This window comes from Pleurodeles waltl, chromosome 11 (assembly GCF_031143425.1).
Source record: "Pleurodeles waltl isolate 20211129_DDA chromosome 11, aPleWal1.hap1.20221129, whole genome shotgun sequence".
Classification (NCBI taxonomy): Eukaryota; Metazoa; Chordata; class Amphibia; order Caudata; family Salamandridae; genus Pleurodeles; species Pleurodeles waltl.
In genome coordinates this window covers 682,286,107-682,307,366 of record NC_090450.1, presented here as the reverse complement: position 1 = coordinate 682,307,366, position 21,260 = coordinate 682,286,107, and the positions used below count along the sequence as shown (strand labels likewise).

At 42.3% G+C, this 21,260-nt stretch overlaps 1 protein-coding gene across 2 annotated transcripts in view; it reads right to left on the bottom strand.

The window, feature by feature from the left end:
- The window catches only part of ANXA4 (annexin A4), a 100,247-nt gene extending 89,562 nt beyond the window's left edge, over positions 1 to 10,685 (bottom strand). For both annotated transcript variants that reach the window (XM_069214202.1, XM_069214201.1), the window contains exon 1: positions 10,553 to 10,685. The gene's annotated coding sequence lies outside the window, so the exon portion shown is untranslated. The remainder of the gene's footprint in view (positions 1 to 10,552) is intronic.
- Positions 10,686 to 21,260: the final 10,575 nt, after the last annotated feature.

Below are 21,260 nucleotides of genomic sequence, written 5' to 3'. Positions count from 1 at the left end.
CCACTCTGAGTTCCACGAGCGGAAGAGTTTGGGTAAGGTGCGCTGTTCGCACTGATTTTCAGCAAACTCAGTGCAAATGGCATCACGCAGAGCGCCAGAGGGCATTAACTTATTTTTGCCACTCGAGTAGATTTTCTACTTGAGCGGCAGCTTCCTCAATGCGAGCGGCAGACTTCTCATTGCGAGCAGTCGTGGCTTACTGTGACCGCTCGCGTTCACAAATCTCGCTTGCCAACTTAGCGATTTCTCTCGCTTGCCAACTTAATGTTGCCGAGTGAGAGAAAAAAAATAAAAATAAAATAAACCTCTGCTCCGTGTAACTTTGCCGAGTTATTTGGAACTCCGTGAACTCTGCCTGCGGAGCAGAATTCGTCACCCACCTCTAGTGTCGACCCCAGACTTTGTGTGTATTGTACCTCAATGGACTCGTCATTGTTTTAGTCGGTTAAATATTTTCCGATTTCCTGTAATTTTTCTTGCTGACTCTCTTACATGCACTATGGTTCCTTGGGTGGATTGGAAATAGAGGTAGTTTTTTTTGTTTTTTAAGTGCCTATACTTGTTTTCCAAACCCATGTTTTCTTTGTTACTTTATTTAGTGTTTCACCCTTCAGGGCTTCCTCTACTTACATATAGAGTAGAGTGAACTTTTTAACAGTTAAACAATTACCTAACATTTTACTAGTGAGAACAGATTTTTTTCATTCTTACTCTAAATCCATACATGAAGCCAACAATCACTCACGCAGGTGAGTGTAAAAAGGGTGGAGGCCTTTGGGATCACTCCAAAGAATCAGAACACTCTAAGCTGATCACACAGACCAAGGTCAAACCCAAAAGGATAACTAGCCATGACCTGCGTTGCAGAGTCCAAATCTTAAAAGGGTGTCCTTTTAGGCCATAAAATAGATGGTATGAGGCTCTGAAAAAAATTAAAGAAAATAGTAAAAGTCCAAGCCTTACGCAAATATTGACGAAGCAAAACACACAGCGCCCAATTCGCATACAATTTCCTACATCCACAGATGGTCTCCTCTGCATGTTTGTAAATGTACAACTTTTGGGAATTTACGACCATTTCCCAGTAGTACACATGGAACCTGGTACTGCTGATATGCGTTCCAAAGTTTATAGGTGTGTGAGAAGAATATTGAGCGCCTCATGCAGTATTCATCTCATACAAATGAGGATGTGTTGAGCCTTCCTTTTTAGCAGCGATGTTGCAACTCAAGTGAATCATCGTACTCCACAGTATATAGTTCGGTGAGGTGCCCCCAGAAGCGGTGATGGCACAACCCAGAGAAAACCGCAGGCACCACAATAATCGGATATTTCCAGATGCAGTGATAAAGCATCCCCCACAGGAGTAGGTACTACCGAGGAACCGCGGACCTCAGGCTCTTCCAGGCCTCAATATGGAAGCTGTCACAGGAAGGCGGCCTTATCCTGAACATGTGGGCTGGATGCCCTGGAGGTAGAGGTTATAAAGGGTGGAAGTGTAAAAGGATGGGGAGGAGGGGCGCACCAAAAATGGGAGAAGGGAAGGGAATGTAACTAGGGCACATGTAAAGGGCTCCGATACCTTTGGTCGAGTCCACGCTACATAAAACTAACAAGAAAAGAAAGGAAGGGAAGAAAGCAAGCACCCGACATGCATTTTATGAAAAAGGGAGAGGGAGCCAGGGAAGAAATACATAGTAAATCAAGTATTTTAAACGCAGTTGATGCCGATTGGTCATCATTTCTGCAACAAAAAGAAAAAATCCTGTACAAGCATATCCACGTTGGACCAACAAGGGTCAGATCGACCCTTAGGTCTGTGGGCAGTTGGGATTCCTTGGAAGTAATGGTTAAATTAAAATTCTTACCAATGTACGCTTGAATCAAATGATTCAAAGCAATTTACTTTTCAGTTCAAAAGTTCTGTTCCACCATTTGATTCACACTCGGGGTCCCTTACACACACACACACAAAACAAAAACGGACCAACTCAATTCATAGAAAGAAGCTTTCTTCTAAAAACACCAAAAATACTGGGTAAAGAGGATCAAAACCATGCTTACTAAATAGCAACATTTCTGCTACTAGATCAGAAACATTTGGCTTTCTTTGGATAAAATAAATATAAAGTTCAATGAAAGAAGTAAAAAGAAGACTGTAGTTAAGCTATCAGCCCACAGATTTGAGTGCTAGGATAACAAGAGTTTTGAGACTGGAAAAAGGAGGTGACATGACATATTAGACATAGAAAATAAGGTCAGAGAGAGGGAGCTGATTGTGGATCAAATGTAAGTGTTAAAAAGTCTCACTTTTCTGACAGAAATTCCCAAACTGATCATCTTCTCCCTCTTAGAGCTTCACGATGCCAGAGGGAAGATCGTTAAATAATCTAACTGCCCCATTTGGGGCTTTTGCCATCTCCCATTGCTCTCATGATGGAGTTTACAGCTTCAGATAGCTACTTGAGGAGACTTTCGCCTTAACAGATGAAACCATTATCTTTGCTATACCAAGGTATGGACATTGAATGCCACTCCTCCCCAAAGTTAGTCCGCCACATCCACTGAACCAGCAAGGGCACGAATTGCCACCTGCTGACCAATCCACAATGTTGGTCACCTCCAGAAGTGCGTGGACCACTTCCTGCTGAGAGACATGGATCAAGCATCTCTTTCCCAAAGACAACACAAATGCTGGAGTGGATGGCACAGAAACCCAACACTCAAAAAGAGCTGCACCACTACTAAAACACATCATTAAGAGAAACTTACCACAAGGACTTTTACAGCACACCACATAGGACCCAGGGAGCTTAAAAAGGCAGTTCGAACCACACATGTGCATCCTAAACGAAAAGCTTGACTTCATATACCATAAAATAATAGATGTACAGCCAAACAGAAGGCCCATCCTGAAATTTGTATCCAGTACAGAAATGCACTTGTTTTGAAACCTGCTACTGTTACTCTCTGGAGGGGAGAGCCGTGGCACCACATCCTGTGGCGGTTTCTACTGCTTGGCCCTGTACTCTGGTTGATACAGTACAGGGAATATGGGGACACTATGGCGGAAGAAGGAACACTAACACTTTGGAGAACTGCAACAATGTGCTCCAGGAATAGCTACTCATATGGAATTCAGATCCTACACAAACATTCAGGCAGTTAAACTTGATGCTTATCCTATCCCTCCCCTTGTAGGGGTGTTGATAGGTCCTCCCGTTTAACTGAAATTCACAGTACAGTAAGCACACCGCTTCTCAGGCTATGTCAAAGGTTAGTATTCTCTCGCCAAGGAATTGGGGGCACTTTCCCTAAATTCACTTAGCCAACACCACACACACAACTATTTAAAATAAAAGGGGAGCATAGATTGCACAAGACTAGACAACCATTCACTTGAGTTACCAGTTTAAACCCACCCTAGAGTGACAAGGACTCCGGAATTCTGTACAGAAGTGGATCAATCGATGCCACTAGGACTGGAACTGGTTTTCATCGAACAGGCCCAACTAACCTGAAATGTGTGTGGGATGGCCATTTTGAAGGGACCCGGCGCAGCAGCACAGGGAGAGTAACCGGTTTGTTTATCGTGCTCCTTCCCTGGAACGGCTCCATAAATTTGTGGAATAGGATATGAGATTAATTACTGTTGGTTTAACTTGTTTTGAACATTTCCAGCTATCACTTTTACTGCTGTTCCAAGCTAGTTTTGCTGATAGATTTGTGCCAAGCTAAGCAGAGAAGCTGCAGTAGGAAAGGACATGGGGTCGCTATAGTACAGTATGCCTATATTCTTCAGCAGTGGTGGAGAAAAGATTCAACCCCCACCCTAACTTCAATTGAGAGGCTTCATTCATGGTCTATATTTAACTGCTAGATTAATTGTTCAAGGGTTTAAATAAAATATCTTCTCACAATTGTGAAAAGCCAAACATTTGTAATCTCCGCACTGCCAATTTCTGGGCACAATCCAATGTTCAGTTAAAATGTTGCTCCCCCGCAGATCCTAGGTGAATTTTAATATTACTTATCATTCATATGCATAGCTCCAGAATTAAAGTAGTAGTGAAATAGTGCACTTGAAAAAATATTTGAATTCTTCTGCACTAGAGGCTATCGTTTCTTGGCTCCTTAAATAGTGAACGTGATTATTAGTCATTCATTTTAACACTTAAAGGTAAAAGGTGACGTCAGCCTTAAGGCGATTTAAAACAGTGCTTATGTGTTAACACGCCCATCTCTGCAGCAGCCGCCCTGCCCGGTGAATTGCAGAATTAAAGTCGTGTAACTCACAGGGAGGCCAAGCCCGCCTGAACGCAGAAACCTGCTTTTCCGGCCTTAGACTAGCCTTCGTTTCTATGTGATTTTTGACAGGGCCCCTTTATTGTTCCGTTGCTGAACTGTGTACAGGCTAGTATACTTTACAGAACATAAACATTTATTTAAACTCTGAACAATGCTGGCCTGAACTCGTGACCACGGACTAACTTTACACAAATTCAATAAGCCAAGGGGGAAGGCGACGATCATACGAAGCGGAGAGACCGCGCCCCGGAAGCCAGGCCCACCCACGGCAGGATGTAGAATAAAAGCCCGGGAGAACCAGCCGCGTGGTGGGCGACGGGGCCTTGGAGGTTGAAGTGCAGCTGTGCTAGGAGTACAAGCCGCGCACAACACCAAAGCGGAGGAAGATAGGCCACAACCGAGGGGTGCAGAGACAGCATGCAGAGCGTACACACCAGAACCACCCCTTAGTTTACACAGGATTAGACTGGAGGCAGAGCTCTCGCTTCAGAAGGCTGGGAGGTTGTACTCTCACGCAATGTGCACACACATACCAGCACGAAGGCTCGACCGTCTGCAATTGTATTCTGTTGTAATTGGCATTTATATAGCGCTTACTATCCCAACCGAAGCAAGTGTTTTTGGCGGGTGCGAAGTTGCTGCTGAATCTAAGGTTAGTGATTAAACCAGTGGTTGGTTATTATGTGGGTTAGTTTAGTGCTCTCAAGGGCACAATTCCATCGATTTAATCAATATTCTATGTGGTTAAAGTAATGAATAGCCAAGGTCTGTGAACGGTAAGTAACGTAGCCTTCCCTAGTCTGTGCAGTAAAATACCACAATAGATAGGAAAGGACACCAACCACTCATCGCCACATCTTTAAAATGTCAGCCATCTGACCATCCCATTTTTATAAATACCTCTCTGGCTGTCGGAGGTCAGCCACAGTAAAAAAAGAAACTCGCGCCTACAAACAGGGCCTCTCACAGCTTCTGTAACATGACAGTAACCTGACCCTACTTATAGCACAGTCCATCATGACTGCAAACTACCTCTATCAGCCAGGATTATGACATCGGATAGCCTCCTCTCCTTCCTACAGGTTACTCACTTATCTAGATAATGCCATTATTTCCGGGAGATGACAATTCCAGGTATTCTCCAGAGCCCAGTTATGTCTTCCACACCTCCTCCCAACACCACCGCCTTTCACTAAGGAGCCTGCCTGCGGCCTTATCTCCACCAGGCCGGTGCAGTGGAGGTAAGGCCAGTTACACCTGTATTATGATTCTCAGCCTTGCTTCAGGGAAATCCTTCACCTCAACCGTCAAGCTCCGTTGTACTAGAAACACCCAATGGACCACGATTGCATACGAGCGCTACTATAGGCGACATGTATTGGCAAACCCAATAGGTCTCATGTTTACCTTTTTCAATATCTTTTGCCTCTGTTGTGCAGCATCAGAAAAAGAAGGAAAAAAAAGGGGCGTTGCCGCCTCTACCAACTGTGCCATTTTCTAGGCACCAGTCTGCGATGACCTATGCACATACTTACGGAATAATGCGGCAACACTTTTTTTAATCCAACCATCTAAAGTGGTGGGCACCCATTAGATCACTAAATTAAAAACAAAATGTCATTTTATTTGCACAAAAGTGCTTTTCGAATAGGAGAGCGTATGACAGCTGCCAGGCCCTCCTAAAAAGTAAGATAAAAACAAACAATTTCCTTCGAGGATCATGCGAGGTAGAGGAGCAACAGGGGTAAGCAGCACGCTAGAGTAAGAAAATACATGCACTCTCAGAGTGCTTAACTAAAAATAATAAAAGTAGTCCCTAAACGTGAGTAGTGGAAAGATGTAAGGCAGCCAATCAAATATGGTAAGGAGGCTATGAACAATGGCAGGGACAAGCGAGTGTATGGATAGGGCCATGGGCAGACTCCAAGACCACTAACATTTTGATATAGTCCACAGAAGGTCTTTCAAAAACAGGAAGCTAAAAAAAAAAAAAAAAAGGTGTGGGAAGCGAGGCCTACAAATAACAGACAATTATTTGAACACATGAAATACAGTCAAACCTCCACTACAGTAAAAGAATCATTTGTAGTTATTTTACGCTACAGGAGAGAGGAGTACCTCATCTTGCCCTGATTTTCTTTGGATTCTGGTACTTGCAGCTCTAGTTATAAAAACATAACTACAGACGTCAGAGTGCAAAAGTAACCAGAACATAAATTAACACTTTCTAGTATTTAAACCTGCGATCTATGACGTGCACCCATCTCCACTTGTCACTCAGGTTTGTTTGGGGGTGGGGAAAAGCTTTGAGGTGGAAAGCGAGTTTTTTTTTTTTCAAAAGAGAAGCTAAAATTGAGGCTTCCCTTGGCCCCTACTGGTTATTTTGGTCCTACTGGACAAGCTTTATTGGCCTCAAGACTTTTGGGTGGGATGAGAATATGTTTCCTACTCTACGCGATTCAGGACAGGCGGCAGGTAGTAGACCTAGAGTTCTGGCTTTCAATTCCATTTGCAAGTAGCTGACTGAGTCCAACAATATCCAACCTCACCTCCTCTAGACACTTGCTGCCCGAGAGACTTCTCAGTCACTCTTTTTGACACTAATAACTGCGAGTCATTCATTAAAAGGACCCAAAAAAATACATAAATAAAACGATAGAAAATTAACTGTCATAGACAAACTGCATTTATCTAACCTATCTCTGAGATACACCCATCCCACATCGTAGACCTTCAGTGAACAAAATAATCTGAACACTTATCTTTTGGCATGTTCCAACTTATTACATGTATGCCAACGATATTGGGAAAAGGGTTGGGCGAACAGTTCCAGTCCAAGTTTCCACTCCTCAATGGTATGGAACCACTGCTGTTAGGTTTGTTGTACAATGCCTTTCATAGTGCAAACAAGGGTCTTCTTCAGTCATCTCTATGGTCCTCTGGACTTCCATTTAGGCTCAAGCCCCACTGTTCAGGAACTTACACCCAAGGGGTTGCCTAAGCTCACCTGGACCATCAGCCAAGTGAACTCAGGCAAACCCTGGTCTCTCACTGGTCTCCTCCTTGTTGCCCCAACATCATCTCAGGCTGTCTCCATGGTCACCCACTCAATCTCCCAGCACACTGCTCTGTCCGGATGGAGATCGTTTGACTTTGGACGAGAAAATTCAGGACCCTTTTTCACTTGCCATCTCTACCAGTTGATTTTAGTTTCCTCATACCTTGCCAGCACAGGCAGGAATGCACTTTATGGTACAGCTCACCTGTAACGTATTTTTGCGTGAACGCCACTAAACATCTAATAATACCTTAGGTGCAGACTACCTTAAAGTCCGAAGTAGGTTAATAGAAAATGAACAATAATAATTTAAATACTGACCACGATCATAGTTCTCATCATAAGTTAAATAGTATCTGGCCCCTCAAAAATAAGGGGTTAATTAACCAATTCAACGAAACTCATTTTATGGGCCTCCTAAGAATTAAATGCTAGGTCAGCCTTGTCAGGATTCAAAATAGTGAAAAGTGCCCCCACAGAGGCATGTAGGGGATGCTGACTCAACAGACCTAACCTACACTAAAAGTTTTGTCTGCCATTTCAAGTTTGCAGTTATAAAACCCTCCAGGTAAGGACTATAAAAAATAAGTATAGGTAAACGTGTGTACACAGTCTGCGCTTCTAGGCCTTGCTGTGACATTGGGTGTTAATGAACACTAACGTTTCACTGGGTGCACAATACGTTTCCACTTACTCTTGAATGAAAATCACAGTCCTGAAACAACTGGAAAACTATGTCAGTAGGCTAACAATGTGCTTTTTGTCGGGGTGAGTTTAACGTGCAGGTCAGACCTTCAAATCCATGCATGGCCAACTCTGACATTTCACTGCCAAGGGTAGTTATTACAAAGGTTGCAATTCTAGGTATCTTATGCTTTTCCTCGAAATGCATGACCCATCCTGGTCACAGTCCTTACCCACCCCTTCCAACCCCAACTAACTGAAACGCGCCACCTCAGCCAGAAATTCAGGGTGCGACTCTTTCTATCCATAGTAATGCCATTATAATCATCAACACAACTACAGTAGTCACTTCCAATTAGTGAAGAGACGCAAACTCTGAAAACATTCACCATTTAAGCGGCTAAAACGCAAATTAATTCATTAGTATTCAGCAGAATAAGAAACTGTCTGTGCTGACTGCTCTATCAAACATCTTTAATTTCAGAACTCTTTACAGTTCACCCACGCATACCACACCACGACAGCATACCAACGCAAACCTAGCTTCTTGCCAAAAAAAAAAAAAAAAAAAAAACACAGGCCTTATGCATATTTCTGACATTCCTTTTTAAAGCAGCAAACGGTTGTGCATCAAAGTACACCACGAACACCCCTGCAGGAGACACATACTTGTAATATACACTTCAACTACATCAGGCTTCTAGTCAGTGCTTTAAATGGGCCGGTACTCTCCGGTACTGAGTACCGGCACTTTTTATTTTGAGAGAGAGAATACTTGCACTTCTCAAGAAAAAACGTAATACTTTCATTGGAGAGTACCAGCATTTCTCAGAAACAAGCAGGTACTCTGACACAGAGTACCTGCACTTCTATTTCTTCCATTTAAAGCACTGTAAATCCTAAACCACTGCGCCCCACATACAGCTTTTCACCTTTAGCTTTTCACCTTTTGAGCGCAGCGCACTTTAACTAGGGTGACCAGAATTTTAAGGCTAAAAAAAGGGACGTTTCAAACACAAAAAAGGGGGGTGGGGGGGAGAGAGAACTACAATTGTACTTCAAACGAGCGTACAGAATGACAGCGCTCATCACCACAGAAGAGGCACTAAGAGCATAAATACATACATTTTTAAAGCCAGTATCATACCTCTTAATAAAAAACCGGACCTGTCCGGGCAAATCCTGGACCCCTGGTCACCCTAAACTTGAACACCAGACATTCAATCAGATCCCCTCTACAAGAATTCACAACAGCATTGGAAAGTCAGTGTCACGTGACATAAAATGCATCCTTTTTCTAAGTATGTGTCTTTGCTAATCTCCACTACACAAACGCGCTCATGTTACCTAAACCTGTTAGCCACCACTGCACTCATACAAAGTAAAACGATTCTGATCACACGGATGCTGCTGACAAGTAAAGGCTTACAGGCAATACAGAAATACGTCTCCGGTGTTTTTTTAAGAAAATCTCAGTTGTACCTCCCGAAAAAACCCAGATTAACGCCCCTAAAAAAAACAATTAAAATACACAACGCATATAAACGATTAAGACGTACCTATAAGGCAAAAAAAAAAAAAAAATTATAAAAAAATAAAAAACACTCTTCAAAAGCAGAAAGTACACACGCCTAATATTACCATCTAGCTTAGCACACAATATAACTTCCTGTCTTTTTTTTGGGGGGGGGGGGTGGAGGGGGAAAGGGCAGCCCCACAAAGAACCTTGCACACATTATTGTTTTTATCACTTCTATTTGCAAAAACGGCAAACTTCGTGCCTTTATGAATGCACTACTCTAAAGTTCCCAGGCCAACGCATGAGCAATTGAGCCAGCTCGGATTTTTTTTTTTTTTTTTTTTTTTTAACAATGTGAGACTTGAAGTCGTAATTTTGTAATGAGATTCGGAGGAATGCATGCACCTGAATACTAAAACAAAACCCGGACTGGATGTTCTACTCAAGCAAGAACCTGGACACCGAGAGCGCTTGGAATGATAAACTTCCAATCAACCATATTTAATGTGGTCTCACTCATGCTACTTTGATTTAGAGGTATGTTGGAAAAAATAAACAATTACACTTACAATCGAAAAAAAAAATCCCACATTATGTTTTGGTTCGATTCTGTTTTAAACTAAACACATCGCTCTGGGAGAAGACCGCTGAAAAGACTTCCTGGTTTCAGCGCCCCCCAGCAAGCTTTTGTTTTTTATAGAAAATAAAAAAATGAGAAAACAAGCAAGACAGCAATAACATCAACGCTGACCGGCTATTTACCGCGTACCTATCGTTTATACTTAAAAGCGACATCCATAACTTGAAGAAAGTTTGTTCTATTTTTTGATTAATCATGGGCGCGGCCTCGGTATGTTACGGCAGCCGCGACATCGCGCCCCCCACCGGCGGGGTTATCAGGAAAGTCCGGGGATTTTTGGGGGCGCGCGGGCCGCAGGGATGACGGGGAAAAGGGAGTCCAATTCCCGAGGCCCGGTTCTCACCTGGAGCACAGCAGCGGCCCGGGGACTTGCTTCTGCTCTGCGGGAAGGCGGTGTCAGCAGACCTCGTACTCGGGGCGGGTGTATATCAAGCCACCAGGCTGCGCCAGGGCCGTGGGCGGGCCTTTCCTCCTCCCCCAACCCTCCTGGGGGAACCATTCCTTCCTACTTTGTGTGCACTGACGTTAACCTTTGCAGGGGCAAACATTTAGCAATTGCACCTAGTGAAATATTAATTTAAAACTGCCATAAACCCACCAACGCTCGCTCCAGATCATAGCTCGATGAAATGGAGCTGTGTGTGTTTTCAAACCGCGTTAAAACAACGTTTGTGTTTTACACGAGAGGCTTTTCCTGGATCTCATTTAGGCTGCTTGTGATATACGTTGTTTTTTTAGCACACGACAGGCACTTGGAAGTGCTTTACCTGCGTGACCGGTATTTGCATATCAAGGCAGAAACAGAATTGAGAATAGAAGGTTTAAGTTTTGAAACATATAGACAAAACTTCAAATGCAAGGACTTATTTAAATATACATTAAAGCTGCTTTCACTACTCCTAAATTAACAGCACATATGTCAAGAGGAGCACTTTCAACCCCCATTAACAGTATAAAGTGCTATATAAATGCTGCAATACAACCAACGCCTCGTCAGAGGTAGTAAGCGCTATATAAATACAATTACGAATATTGAAGTAAACTGGCAGAATTACATTGTGTTGGTATTTGTATTGCGCTTCTTACTCGTACTACATATGTAGCGTTTTATAGTCTTGGCGAAGGCATGGAGCATTATAATTCGCATCAGGTTCGAGGGCGCACTTTGGTGTGCTTAATTTGTAAAGATGTTATTTGTGCTTTGGCCTACACGGAACAGGTCTGCTGAGGTGCATGAATCTGATTATGTGATGTTCCCAATGGGTGTCAAATGTCACCATGTATAATCCAGGGTTCTTGTGGAGACTGTCAGAATAGTCGCGCAACCAGATATGTGCCGTGTTTGGGGTTGAACAGGGGGCTAGAAACTGCCTTTGATTTGCAAACGAGAGGTCCAATGAGCACACTTAGTAGTGTCATAAGGTCCACCCATTCAGAGGCACTGTTCAGCAACCAACTACTATATAGAGATCAACTGGAAGAGGCCAAGGACCAACGTTAAGACATGCTCTGTTAAGGCAAGTGATTATTGCGTAGAGGCCTTCCAGGAGTATTAATGGGTCGACCTAATGGAAAAAAATTTTAAGAACAATATGGAGAATTTATAAAGAATTTCACTTCTTCAAGCAATGACTTCTAAGCGTTACAACAGAAAAAGTACAGAAAGTCTTCTATCATTACTTCTGCTAACAAACACTCGAAGTAGGAGTGAGGTTCACCACGACGTCCTAACTACAGAGATGGAAAATGTTCGAAGTAAAACAAACTCCTCTCCAACTGGACTCTTATCGGCCACCTGCAGTACAAACTAAAACTCCACACATTCTGCCCCTCCTTTTGATTATATAACGTTGTCCCATTTCTTGTAACCTGGTAATATATCACCGCACGTCATAATAGGATGACTTTGTAACACGTGGTAGAGACTGCTCAATGCTCGAGCACTTTGAAGTGGCCCAAACATGATATACGAGCACTTTACAAAACTCTGTAAACAAATAATTACATAAGTAACAGTTGCTAGTGCTCACAGAATCTCAGAACATTGACAAACGCTGTTTATTTTTCTCTGCGAAAGGTGGCTGCCAAACAGGGATACAATGATGTCTATAAGAGGGATACACTGTATCAGTCTGTCATTGAGGATGTGTCTTATAAATCTTCGAGCTGAAATGATGCTGGTAGCCAGAGACTTGAGACTGCTTCTTGGGGCTGGTTGGGGATCCATTGGCTGCAGTTCGGAAACAGATACTTGTGGTGGTGTGGTGTACGTGGACAAGGGAGTCAGGGGTTGATAGTTGTGCAGGCTGAAGTGTGTAGGTAGGCTGTTTCTCACTTTGAGTCATCATTTCGTCTTTCCCCTCTCCATCCGGTCTGTCATTTGCCACTCTCACTCACTTTCCCGGTATCCCACATTACCTTTCTCGGTCTTCCTTTTACCCGCACTCATTATTTCATCTTCTTTCTCCTCTGTTTCCTTCTCTCCATTTCCCTTATCTCCATTTCCCTTTTCCTGCGCCCCTTTTCCTCGAAGATTTCAAGGAGTCCTATATTAGATGTGCGCTAATCCATTAATTTTTAAACTTTGTATGCTGATACCTGTAGTCCTTTATTCATAGTTTGACATTCAAAACTGCACGTGCCAGAAGAGAAAGGCGAAAACGGACTGAAAACAAACTAGATAAACTTTTGATACCTGACTCATAACAACTTCAATTTGGTATCCCGTGCTTCTCCGTTCCACTAGTTCTGTTTTCTATTCTCTGTGGTCAGTTATGGTTCCATGCAGTTTCCTTCCAATTCTATTCTCACCTCTCTAATACTCATTTTCAGCTTTTTTCCTAGTCTCACGTTCTTTCTTCATTTTTCTTTCTGTTCCTTGTACTCTATTCTTCCCTTATTCCACAACTTTCTTTGAATCCTGAGTTTGTGATTCTCCGGACCAGGCACTCTTAAAAAATGCCTACCAGTATGGATGACATTTGAATCCCACAACTTGTCCTCAGCTGTGTCTTATGTATCTTTTTCTGTACACCAATTTACACACATATGATTCATTGTCTCTGTATGTGTGTGATATAAAGTGCTCCAACACCCTACACTGGTATGAGAGGCACTATAACACAAATGAAGGACATGTGAGAGAGGGACTATGGAGAGATGAGGGGCACTGTTGGAGAGTGTGGGAATCTGTGGAGGAAGAGGAGCGCTCAAAAATATTGTCACCCTGGGCGCCACCAGTGCTAAAGCTGGCCCTGCCATGCTGCTTATTATGTTGGAGGATGCTAACTTCCCTCAAGATGGTCTTTCATTGTGTTCTCAGCTTCTTGGCTGTGCTTAACAGTGAATGTGTGCCCTTTTGTTATATTTAAATTCATGTTTCAAGCCCAACATCTTATTCTTCTGTGTTCTTCATAGGAATGTCTGTGAATATGACTGGATATCTAGGGCATCATTTACTATGATTTAAAAGTTAATACAATATAATATGTAATGAAAAGTGTGTTGTAGAATGCACCATTTTTGCCATTTTCGACCTAATTTTCAGGGGAAGAAGCCGCCCCTGATTTTGGTGTGGAAGCACCAAATTGCACGTTATGTCCCATTAAGAATGGGTAAGTAAACTCATAGATGTTGACAGTTATTGCACCTGATTGAACATCATACTTGGGACACTAGGTTTTATGTGGTGCAATAATTATCTCCAACCCTTCTGGACACCGAAAATCTGTTCCTTAGTCTTTTAAAGTGTTCCTGGAAACAGTGACACTTGCAGCAGTCAGAAAGAATAAAAGACACAGAGGCAAGTTGGATGTTTACCTATCGTCATACTGATATTTTGGTACAAGTGGATTTCATTTTGTTACTATTGATTTCATCAGGGGTCACCACTTAGGGATGAAAATGGGGCTGGGGAAGAATGTGGCCGGAGATGTGAGTGCGTGAGGAAGCAATCATGTCACTACCCACTCCTCTCCCCCCAGGGAGATATGAAGTGGATCTGGGCTCGCCTGTTGGTCTCTTGCTCTGACTAAGTCCATTAATATCTCTGACTCGATGGGGTGTGGCCACAAATATTATCTGAGGCCATCCATAATATCAGCACTGACACCCACCGGACTCGGGGTGAATGATAATGTTATCAAACTTGTACATTTGGTGAGAGATACTGGACATTTCCTCACACTTCAGCTCATGTTGATCATAGTCATTATGCATCCTGATGTCCATTATGGTTTTTGATCTATCATGGTGTTAGCCACATCAGAGGCAATGTGTGGGAAGTTAGTTGTGCAGCCTTTTGAAGAATGCCATAATTCAACACACTTTCTCCATTTGTCTGAGCAGTTGCCAGTTCTCCCTTTCATCCCATGGAGACACTAGGCATTAGTTCAAAAACATAGAAGTTGCTTCCGAGGTGTGATGATGCAGCAAGATGAAGTACCCACCTTGCATGTGTTAACGCGTCCTTTTATGTTAATTTATTACACATTAGGACTCGTTTAAGGTCAATGAATCTTTTGACCCAGTTGAGAGACACCGTAGGGCGAGATAGCTGATCAATATGTCAATCAATATATCAATAATGTCATCAATATTTATCACAACAATACATTTCACTTTAGTCAAAGACATTAATCAAATTGACGACACAACCATGACCTTTCAGCCATGAATAACCACAACTTTAATAGAATTTTATGAATTTTATTCCCTATTAATTACAATCTAAGATTAAGTGCGTCAATCTTAAAGCCAAGAAACACAACAGCATAGTTACGATATGGCAACTTTGGTAAGATTTCAATAAGGCAAAAATCATAAACATTAGAATATAACACGGTGTAAACATAGATCAGAATATAGCAGAGTGTCAAGTACGTGTCAGTTCAACATAGCATAATGTCAGTCATTTGTCTATTTGCGTTAATTTGATGATTACCTGTCCTAACCACTAATTAGCATTGGCATGTTGGGCTTCATGCAAACAATTTAGAACACCAATTTGGAAAACATCTAGCTATGGTCTCTGTCAAAAAGCAAGCAGTTGGTACCTAGAAAGGAAAAGCAAACAGACAAATCAAAAATTGCATTGTCATAATTACCCTCCAAGGATTAGGTCAGCGCACAGGCTCAGTCTTTGTCTTCAGGACATCAGTCAAAACGCCAACAGTCAAAGCTCAACTAAAGGGAATAGGGGTACTTTCCTCTTAAGGAGGAAAAGTGTAAATGGGCTGTCTATGGGTGAGGATGGTTTTAATAAGTCTCAAAGTTACCAAACAGAGTGACAGAGGTTCTGGATAAAATCAATAGCATTCCCTACCTAATTCTAATGACCCTTCTCTGACATGGGTTTTTATCCCTTTTTCGTAGTACACTCCCCCAAAATTCTATTGGACACTTACTACTATACCCCACTATCTTTAACCTATCAAATTTAGCATTTGGTAATCCCAATTGTCACCCCACATTAATTCATGGTTCTTTGATTGATCTTCATAATTGACGTCTTCGGAGGTGGCACATCCAGCGTTACTTCACTCTTTGACATGTTTTTTGGGTCAGCAGATTCATTGTCCATCGGTCTAAGTGACCTTGTACATTTCATTAATCTACATTTGTTTCAATTTATTCATAACATTTTAAACCAAGACACCGAATATGCGCTTGGGAACGGAATTAACATAGATACATTCGTCTTCCAAGTTGAAGAAAAAGAACATTTGCAGGGTCATGGCCCTTTCCAAGTCAGCACACTGGAAAAACAGAAAAATGCATTTAATATGAGAGCTGGGCAGCTAAACCTTGCAGCTCACGCTAACTTAAGGCCTATAAAGATTTTCAATACAGAAGCAGTAACATAAATGTTAATATAAGAATAATTAAACATAACATAAACATTTTATTCATCATTATTAGTTTGTGTATACATTGGTGGCCATTTACCGTGGTCACAATTCAGGTGCGCGTTTAAGCAAAATCGCTATTATTATTGTTTTCTATGCAGCATCATCACACATTGATATAAAAATGTCATTTTAATATAGCTTATGTAAGCTACGCTCTCTCAGTCCCTCCTCTGATGACGCTCGTCATCACACAAACCTTTCCCTTTAACCTTTCATTTTAAATTTTTCACTTTACGCATATTGCGCATTTCAACATCTTGCCCCTTATGTGAACTTTCCCAAATTTCATTGAACATTTTCGCTCTTTCACTTTCTTCATTTCTCCTAGTTCTTTTTGTCAAATTTCTCTTAATTTTATCATTGATTTTGCATGCCCCCCATAATCCTAATAGACAGGCCAGAACAATTAATAGACCCATTAGTATTTTTGCAAGTACCCCATTCCAAATGTTGGTAAACCAGCTCCCTACTCTGGCAATTCCCTTTCCAAATTTCTCCCAAACTCCAGGATCCTTCAAATCCTTCAAATCTGCACTATCTCTAGTTAGGTTAGTAAGCATACTTCTAGTATTTTTACTATTGTCCGGAATGAATGAGCAGCAATGGCGCTCGTTGAGCATCTTGCAGACCCCTCCACTTTTTTCTAAAAGAATGCCTAAAGCAAGCCGATTTTGTAGAGTCATAGCTCTTTCTGCAGCAAGTTCAGTATCCATCAGGAGTATAGCCCCTGTAAAATTTGTCAGCATGTTATCCACAATAGTAGACAACTTTTGAATCTTCATAGAATTCAAGATAACCCCTACTGAAGGGATTATAGCTCCAAATATATCACCAATGACAGCAGCCACTGATTCTCGTTTTTGTCTAGCATGTTGTAATTCAGACGTTTTAGGTATTTGCTTTAAGTCATCAATCTGGTAAATCTTTGAGAAAACTATTCCCAAATAACATGTCCCATACCACCCCTTAGGGAGACGGTAATAAGCATTAAGTCCACAGATGTAATAAATCCCAGGGATCACTGGATCCTTTCCATTCAACATAAATGTCCACTTACTCTGAAACAAGAACACATGTCTACATTCACTCGTTCCCACAAACAAATTGTCCTGCTCAGATTTCGGCCTATATATACAAAGCCTGCCTACATGTAATGCATCTATAGCTAGTTTGCCTTGCGTTTTGATTGCAGTGTAAGCATAATCATTTGCATATGTGCGTTTCTCTAACCCTTTTTCTAATCTTTCTTTTAATGCTTTGCGTCTATCATCAGTGTGATCTAAAAAGCTTTTCTCTACAGGTGATAGTAAGCAAGTCAGATTGTTGCGATGTGCATAAGCAGTTTCAAATGTAAGCGTCGGCTCAAAGAATCCTCTAACTATTTTTATATCATGTTCCTTAGCTAGCTTGTTCAAAAATTCAATCACAGGCACAAAAGAGAACACAACATCCAGATCTGAATAAAAGTATTGCACATGCTCTTGATTATAAAATCTGGTTAGTAGCAAACTATAGCTAATCCCGTACGTTAGAGGAAGGCTATGGTAGGTAACCCCTTCTTGCACAGATGAAGGAATCTTGGTACACACATAACAGTCTTTCGCATCCGTGGTCTCCACATACTCATTCAGCAAGCGATAGAAGACATTAGTAGAAAGTTCCCCCTTTGAATTAGTTCCCTCAAGCAAGTGTCTTGCATCTTGCTCAAACCTTTCCCACAGTGTTAGTGTTATAGTTTCAGGTTTTGAAGTAGCGTTAATAGTCTTTTTATCCAAACACGGCATTCCCACAATCACTCCCACAATTATTATTGCACACACAATACCTATTATAAGGGTTAACCAACCACACACCTTACTTCCCTTGTTACTACCTCTATTATAAGCCATGTCTGTATAGAATCAAATAGCAATCAACTCGAGGATGATATAGAACTCTCTTTCTCTCTTGCTCGCTGCGTGTATTTACAGCGTTTTCACTCGCTCCAGGACCCCTTTGTCAAATCAGGTTAGCAGCTTGTCGTAATCAGGTTTCTCAAAGTCGAATCCGGTTCTAATGTCACATCCGGTAATTTATAAGTCTCCTTCTTAGTTTTCAGTTTCGATTTTTTAACAAAGTCTTTTCTTCGAATTAGTTCAGGTACCGTAGAATTGGCCAGGCACTTCTCGATCAAAACAGAATGCTCGGAATTCTATTTGCCATTCAGATGTCGTAGCATACGCCCATTCAGGACCTGTATATCTTCTGTTTGCGACTCTCTTTCTCTTCAACCTGCGTTCACCTTGCAGTCCTTCACTTAGATCTTCCACTCGGGATGTATCAGTTTCCTCTATTATTGTTTCATCTGGTATGCTTCTTATCCTTAAAAGTGGTTTTTCTGGCCAGTTATCACCCTATAGCGTCTTCTTCCGATATGTCTTTTCAGGACGCTGGACAGCACCCTCCTCTTGTGATATGGTGTTTTTACTTGATGGACCTGCAACTGGTTTAGGGGATGCCGGTACACTTTGGTCTCTTTCTAGTATTTCCCCTTCTTCTCCTTCTTCTTCTTCTTGATCTGTAATGGGTTCAAGTTCTAACCCGTATCCGTCTACTTCTGAGAGAACCTCTCCTTGACTTAGTTCTCCTGCCGCCTCTACTGAGATAGGCACTCTGTCACCCCTCTCGAACTCATTCATTGTTTGAGGGACAAGGCTGTTCTCAGTGGGCTCTCCTGCAGTCTCAGTTCTTTCTTGGTTGTTTTCTGGCCCTGAGACTTCTCTTCCTGGAACTGTTGTGCCGGAAACTTGAAGTTCCTCGTCAGTTGCACACGTTACCTTCTTTGTGTGACTGGCATGTATCCAATTTGGAACACCTGCACATTTCACAGCAGTGGTTGTTGTCAAGATTACTTGATACGGCCCTTTCCAACGTGGCTCCAAACACGACTTTCTCATGTGCTTCTTGACAACCACCCAGTCACCGGCCTGTAGGGTGTGACCTGGATCTCCAATCGGTGGCAATGTGTTAGCCTCTACCTGGCGAGAGAAAGAGGGAATCACGTCAGCCAAACCTTTGCAGTAGTCCAACACCGTATCATCTGTGATATTCACTAGAGCATTCGCTGGTACTGCTGGCAACCTCATAGCTCTGCCCATGAGGATCTCATGGGGGGACAGTCCTGTGTTCTTATCAGGGGTGTTCCTCATTGACATCAGCACTAAGGGCAATGCATCTGGCCATTTCATATTGGTAGCTGTGCACATCTTTGCCATTCTGGATTTCAGAGTACCATTCATTTGCTCTGCTAGTCCTGATGCTTCAGGGCGGTAGCTACAATGCAGCTTTTGTTCGATGTCTAGTGCGGCACACAGGAGTTTAATCATCTCATTGTCGAAGTGTCTGCCCCTATCTGACTCTATAGAGACCGGAAACCCGAACCTTGGTATTAGTTCCCTAAGTAGCAGCTTTACAACTGTGAGACTGTCATTTCTAAGTGTGGGGTAGGCTTCAATACAGTGAATGAAAACACATACAATCACCAGCACGTACTTCAATCCTCCACAAACAGGCATTTCAATGAAATCCATTTGCATTTTGCTGAAAGGACCACCAGCTCTCCCAATGTGGCTCAAAGTCCCTTTTCCGGCATTCATCTGTTGACAGATGATGCATCTGTGACAGGTAACCTCTGTGGCATGTCTGAATTTTGGGTTAAACCAATCGTTTTTGAATGACCTGATCATTGCATCTCTCCCAAGGTGAGCCTGTCCATGGTATAGCCTGGTGAATTGTGACAGAAGGCTGTTTGGCAAAACTAATTTCCCCTCCTCTGAGACCCACAAATCATCAGCCCTCTGTACACATTGCATTCTTTGCCAGGAACGTTTTTCCTCTTTGCTAGCACAACCCTGTAATGTCTTTAACTCATCTAGGGTATAGACCACCCTTAATGCAAGGTTCAAACATGTGTCATTTTCAGTTTGCGGTAACAATTCCCACTGTTCCTTGAACGATATACAGTTCAATGCGCAAAACCTTGCGACTTGATCTGCATAACCGTTTCCCATGGACACAAACTCTTGTGACTTAACGTGAGCATTGCATTTCACCACGGCAATTTCAAGAGGTAAGTGAATTGCATGTAACAAATCCTTTATTTGTTCACCATTTTTCACAGGAGAACCAGAAGAGGTCATGAAACCTCTCTGCGACCACAGTTGGCTGAAATCATGTACAATTCCGAATCCATATCTGCTGTCAGTATAAATAGTGACTCTCAGATTCACAGCTGCGTGGCATGCCTTAGTAAGGGCAATTAATTCTGCCACTTGTGCGGAGAACACTTTCTCGAGCCAGGAAGCTTCAATGATACCAGCTATAGTACATACAGCGTAACCAGCCCTCAGTGTTCCGACGGAATCTCTTAAACAAGACCCATCAACAAACATGATACAATCATTTTCTTTCAGCTGTGTGTCTTGAATATCTGGTCGTGGTTTGGTACATAATTCCGTTACCTCAAGACAATCATGCTCAAATTCTTCCTCATTGTTAATTTCAGTATTCTCAGCAGGAAGTAAAGTTGCTGAGTTCAATACAGTACATCGTTTCATCGAAACATTAGGTGACCCCAGTATGATTGTCTCATATTTGGTAAGACAAGCATTTGTCATGTGCTGAGTTTTAGTTCGAGTCAACAAAATTTCAACTGAATGTGGAACCATTACTGTTAGGGGGTATCCCATGACTATGCCTTCACACTGTGTAAGGCTCTGACCAACTGCTGCAACTGCGCGCAAACAACCCGGTAAGGCTGCTGCGACGGGGTCCAAGGTAGCTGAAAAATACGCTAAAGGGCGATTTGCACCTCCATGGACCTGTGTCAAGACAGACAAAGAACAAGCATCACGTTCATGACAAAACAGTAGAAAAGGCTTCGTATAATCAGGCATACCTAACGCTGGTGCCCTACACATGCACTCTCTCAATTCCATGAATGACTCAAGCTCTTCTTTGGACACAGCTATGGTATATGGCTCATCCTTGATCTCTTTGCCTGTCAGTTTTATCAAAGGTTTTGAGATAATCGAGAAGTTGGGTATCCACTGGCGACAGTAGCCCACCTTTCCCAGGAACATTCTGACATCTCTCTTCGTTGTT